The 5,430-nt window shown below is 40.3% G+C and overlaps 1 long non-coding RNA gene across 1 annotated transcript; it reads right to left on the bottom strand.

Annotated features, from left to right (window-relative positions):
• Positions 1–245: 245 nt before the first annotated feature.
• Positions 246–3,809, bottom strand: LOC120968269 (uncharacterized). The gene is made up of 3 exons (XR_005762580.3): positions 3,349–3,809; positions 2,795–2,941; positions 246–2,127 (listed from the first exon to the last, which is right to left on the bottom strand). It is a non-coding gene; the product is annotated as an uncharacterized lncRNA (long non-coding RNA).
• Positions 3,810–5,430: the final 1,621 nt, after the last annotated feature.

Here is a 5,430-nt window from a genome sequence, read left to right as displayed (position 1 = left end):
AAAGCAAGGCTCAGCGGTTGGATGGAAGATGGATGGCACAGATTCTGATGGAGGATGGCAAGCCACTTAAGGGCAGATTTTACGGAAAAAAACCCTACTAACAGTTAGATATAAAACAGAAACTTTGCAGCAACAACCTCAACTATCTCATCTTTCCCTCCAACAACCATTTATAGATCTGCACAGTCATTTATAGATACCCCATTTCCTATTAGTTTTACAAAAAAATCTTTGCACATATCTATTTCATGAAATACATGTATATTTCAGTACATCATCGCTAGTTATGCAAGGAAACTGAAGATGTTTGTCATGAAAAAGTATGCAAGTATCTATCACAAATATGCTGAGTACATTGAGAAAATTATACCATACTCTTCAAGCATAACTAAATGTACATTTCAAACTGGGCCATCATAGATGGAACACAACACAAGAGGCATACATACATATCGACCGATACATGGGAGGATCATTTTCAGTACATGCCCGGCAAGACTGGGACCTAAGGACTAATACGATCACTGCTCAACAAGCATTGCTATTAAAAATGGATCAGGAACTGTAAGGAAGGGAAGTCTGGACTATCTTGATGGCACATGACATGAAACCTGTCTTTTCCTCCAGTTCGAGCTTCAGTTGAGCACAAGCACGCATAGGTGTATGCTCAACAAAAGAATTAAAATTATCCTGCAGAGAAATTCTTGCAGCTATAAGGAAGGGAAGTCTTCGGTAAACACCTCTTCTCTCCATTTGCAGTCCCGATGCTTCAGCTGGTCAGAGGGCATCATACATCTACAAAATACAAGAACAATTTTATAGTTCACATTACAAGGCAAGAATAGGAAATAATTATGTTCTCTGGTGGATTAAAAGTTTGTAAAGATTTGAATTATAGTTCAGTCATGTGCATACATTCCTATATTGCTTGGTGAGTAGTAGCTCGCACATAATAGTTATCTGAACCATGATAATTCTGTTAATTTCCACCCAGTTTACCACTACAGTTTCTACACTACTGTAACAAAAACATAGTAGCTGTAAGTATACAAGCAGAGTGTTATTGCATAATTTAGAAGAAAAATATGTTTGTTTTCCACTAAGGAAAGAGATGTAATGTTGTCTGATTTATGGTTCGGAGTAGAGTGGAATCATACCTGGTACCAACGAATGTGAAGTGAAAACAACAATTTATACTTACTGAAGCCCTAAAATCTCAAACAGAAACCCTATTCTTGGGTGCCCCTTTTACACAAAAAATCTACGTACTGTGAGAGGGATAATATTAACCTAGAGAAAAACATGGGAATAACCACCATCAGATTGAACTAGTATGTACAATTTTCGCAAAATTAGTATGTAAGAATAGCGTCACTCAATCTCAAAAGTCTTAGTTGTCTTGCAACAGCAACATCTCAGTCAATAATATTAGACATGGATAATGGAGACAAGTGCATATCTATTGCTCTTCCATGATTTACTGGACTTGTTGAAGAATACATATATGAACAGTCTATTTATGGCCTTACAAGCATATTTGCAGAGAATCAGAGAGTATACTTACAGCAAGTACAATTACTTCTATTATTTACAGAAAACAATAGAGAGTTGGGTAAGTCCACTGTTGTGATTCAGAGATAACATTTTTAATGTCAATGCTATAATTAAAGAGGAGAATATTAATTAACTTTGATGTGAATTTGACTCTACTGAAATGGGATGTGATGGGTTAATCAGGTGAAAGAGATGCATATATTTCTTCAACACAATGCAAAAGTGAAAGGAAATGCACAACCAAAGTTCCAGAGACATACCACACACCAAAGAATGATTCTAACTCAACTTATTTGTAAGATGCTTCAGATTGTAGCCACAATAAATTGGAAGAGGTTACTTCAAATTGAAGAAAGCGCAGTCTCACAGAAGTTGTAGCAGCAATGGAATGCTAGTTCTCCCAAAAATTGGTAACATGTTTTAGAGAAAATACTTTGAAGCCGCTGCTATGTTTCCTGAACAAATGTCACACAAAAAATCGTGCCAGCAGAGCAGAGAAGTGAAACACGGGACAAATAAACAGATGTAGACGATGCCACCGCCGAGCTCCAGTATGTTACACGCATGATAAATCTGTAGGAATATAATGCCATTTTTTACAAACAAATGAGGAAGACCAAAGAACTAATACATTGTTTCACTAGAAAATACTACCATGATTTAGTTTCAATGGAAGTACTGAAAAATAGATAGGGCTCTGCAAAATCATTGGAGTGGCACATATTGCAGTGTTACTGAATTTCAGCATTGTGCCAACAAGCACTTCACGTTCAGGTAATTGAACAGGCACATGAAATTACTTTGTACTCATGTATCAGTCAAATTGATGAAAGTTGAGTAGTTGACAGTACGAGTAGGCAACCGTGAGAAATTGTATGAGATGGCAGCAGACAAGAAGTGTCAGGATTCATAGGTGACATTCTTCTACTATCTCCATTCAGGACATTAAACAACCTGCAGAGCCAGCCACGGATAGATAATATTTGTACAGTGCGATACTACTACTACTCATGATTCAGGAGAGCACACTATCATAGAATATTGCAATCAGGATGTAATTGTTGACAATATCAGGCAATTATAAAAAAAATGCTATGCCTAATTGCTCAAAAAATATAATGTAAGCAAGATATAGCAAGTTTTTTCATTGATTAATTTTCCTCCGCATGGACACAGAGATATCCCCAGATTTTACCCCAAAATTAGCATAAAGAGAATGATGGGGGGTTGAGGACAGTACCGAGGCGAGTTTGTTCCCCCGCAACCGCAGCTTAGCACATGGAGAGGTCCGTTCAAAGCAGCCGGGCCGCCGCTGACGAGACGGCGAAGAGCCGTCGGAGCGCAGATGGAACGGCACCTACACGGGCGTACTCGCCCAGCTAGGCACCTGTCAGGACCCAAGCCGAGAGTTTACTGACGAAGAGAGGCAGCCACAGGAGATTCAGAGAAGCGACGGTCAAGATGAGCGCTAGAGATATCAACGGCTCGGATTCCATCCTCACCGTTTCCTGTAACTGTTACTTTTGTCGACACCGTTGTGATCTGTAACAGTTCCGTTAGTGCGTGAGCTATGAGCTGTCCGGTTAGCTTATAAGGCACGCGAAGGGGAGGAGATGGACAAGAAGATTCCTAGCATATGCTGTAGTTGTTAGAACCCTAGCTAGCGAACCAAGTCGGGGTCTCTGATCTCGCGAAATTCTCCAATTTGTATCCCTAAATTTCTACTGTTTTTCCACTGATAATGCAAGAGATTGAGAGGATCGCCTTGTTCTGGTAATTTGATCCTCACAGCACCGGATCTGTGCCGCCGCCACCTTCAGCGAGATAGAGGGAGATGAACGAGAGGGTAGGTCCAGGAGGGAGCTGCGACGCCATTAGGGTTTGGAGAGGTGCCCGTGCTACTGCCGGCCGCCGGCCGCAGAGGGGATCGTGTTTGGAGGAGAAGGGCATCGGAAGCAAAATAACCTGAGTCGAGGGCCCTTTTTGCTAACTGTCCGCACAGATTGCTCCACCATATCCTGTACCGTCTATCTTCAATCCGAGGGCCCAGAATGCTTTTTCTATTTTTGCACCCTATACTCAGCTTTTATCCTAGTCGCTCCCAAACAGAGCAGGTTTGCTTCTAACTGTTGTCAATAGGAAACAGGTTAGTATATAAATAGCCAGGATTAATTTTGAGATCATAAAATGGGGATGTAGCTCAAATGGTAGAGTGCTTATATATGCTAATAAGATGCAGGGGGATTGATACCTCCCATCTCCAATTAAGCCTTTTTTCCTATAAATAATTACCAGGGAAAGAAAAGGTTTTTGTAGGGAACTAGGGAAAAAAAGGTAAGGGCTGGAAGGTGGAAATTCCTCGGCCCAAATTGGGAAATCAAGGCTACAAACATAGGCCTAACAGTTGGCCCGCAGAGGAAGTTTAATTCGTGCCTATCTAATTTTATAGGTATTTCTCAAAAGTGTCTCAAAAAAAAGGTATTTCTCAAAAAAATCTATTTTATAGGTTTCAACATTAATGATTAATTTAACATAGAAGAAACTACCTCCTTCTATTGATAGCAAAAAGGTCAATTAAACTTCCTATAAATAATTACCAGGGAAAGAAAAGGTTTTTGTAGGGAACTAGGGAAAAAAAGGTAAGGGCTGGAAGGTGGAAATTCCTCGGCCCAAATTGGGAAATCAAGGCTACAAACATAGGCCTAACAGTTGGCCCGCAGAGGAAGTTTAATTCGTGCCTATCTAATTTTATAGGTATTTCTCAAAAGTGTCTCAAAAAAAAAGGTTTTTCTCAAAAAAATCTATTTTATAGGTTTCAACATTAATGATTAATTTAACATAGAAGAAACTACCTCCTTCTATTGATAGCAAAAAGGTTAATTAATATATAAATAGCCTGGATTAGTTTTAGGGATATAAAATGGGGATGTAGCTCAAATGGTAGAGTGCTTATATATGCTAATAAGAGGCAGGGGGATCGATACCTCCCATCTCCAATTAAGCTTTTTTTTCTATATAAATAATTACCAGGGAAAAAAAGGTAAGGGCTGGAAGGTGGAAATTCCTCGGCCCAAATTGGGAAATCAAGGCTACAAACAGAGGGTGCTTCAAGTGCCTAATGAGACACTCTCTGAGAAGTATTTGGGTTTGCCCATGGATGTTGGGAGCTCAAGGAATGGCAGCTTTAAATATCTGAAGGATAGACTTTGGGCTCGAATACAAGGATGGATAGAAAAGTGCTTGTCAATGGCAGGCAAGGAGGTGCTGGTCAAGGCCGTAGCACAAGCAATTCCCACTTTCTCAATGTCTTGTTTCAAGCTCCCTCGTGGTTTGTGTGAACATTTGAATGGGATGCTTCGCAAGTTCTGGTGGGGTAGTAAGAATGGAGAACGGAAAGTGGCTTGGGTCTCATGGGCAGAAATGACTCAACCGAAAAATATGGGGGGAATAGGGTTTAAAGATTTTGAGATCTTCAACCTAGCCATGCTGGCGAAGCAAGCATGGAGGCTTTTACAAGATCAGGAATCCCTGAGTAGCAAAATTTTGAGAGCTGTGTATTACCCAAGTGGGGATCTGCTAGAAGCTGAACTGGGGTCATCACCAAGTCAGGTATGGCGTGCTATACTTGAGGGAAGAGATACCCTCAAGCTCGGGCTAGTGAGGCGGATTGGTACAGGAGAGACAACACGGATCTAGGAAGACAATTGGCTACCTAGAGATTTTAACATGAGGCCAATTGCTGCCAAAGCATTGAATCCTCCTGAGATGGTTTGTGATCTTATTCAGAGTGCTACAGGAACATGGAATGAAACAATTCTGGATAATCACTTTCTTGATATGGACAAAGAAATTATATTGAAAATACCCATTAGTTCG

This window comes from Aegilops tauschii, chromosome 7 (assembly GCF_002575655.3).
Source record: "Aegilops tauschii subsp. strangulata cultivar AL8/78 chromosome 7, Aet v6.0, whole genome shotgun sequence".
Lineage (NCBI taxonomy): Eukaryota > Viridiplantae > Streptophyta > Magnoliopsida > Poales > Poaceae > Aegilops > Aegilops tauschii.
Note: the sequence above shows the minus strand (reverse complement) of the source record. Positions and strands in the feature narration are given on the sequence as shown.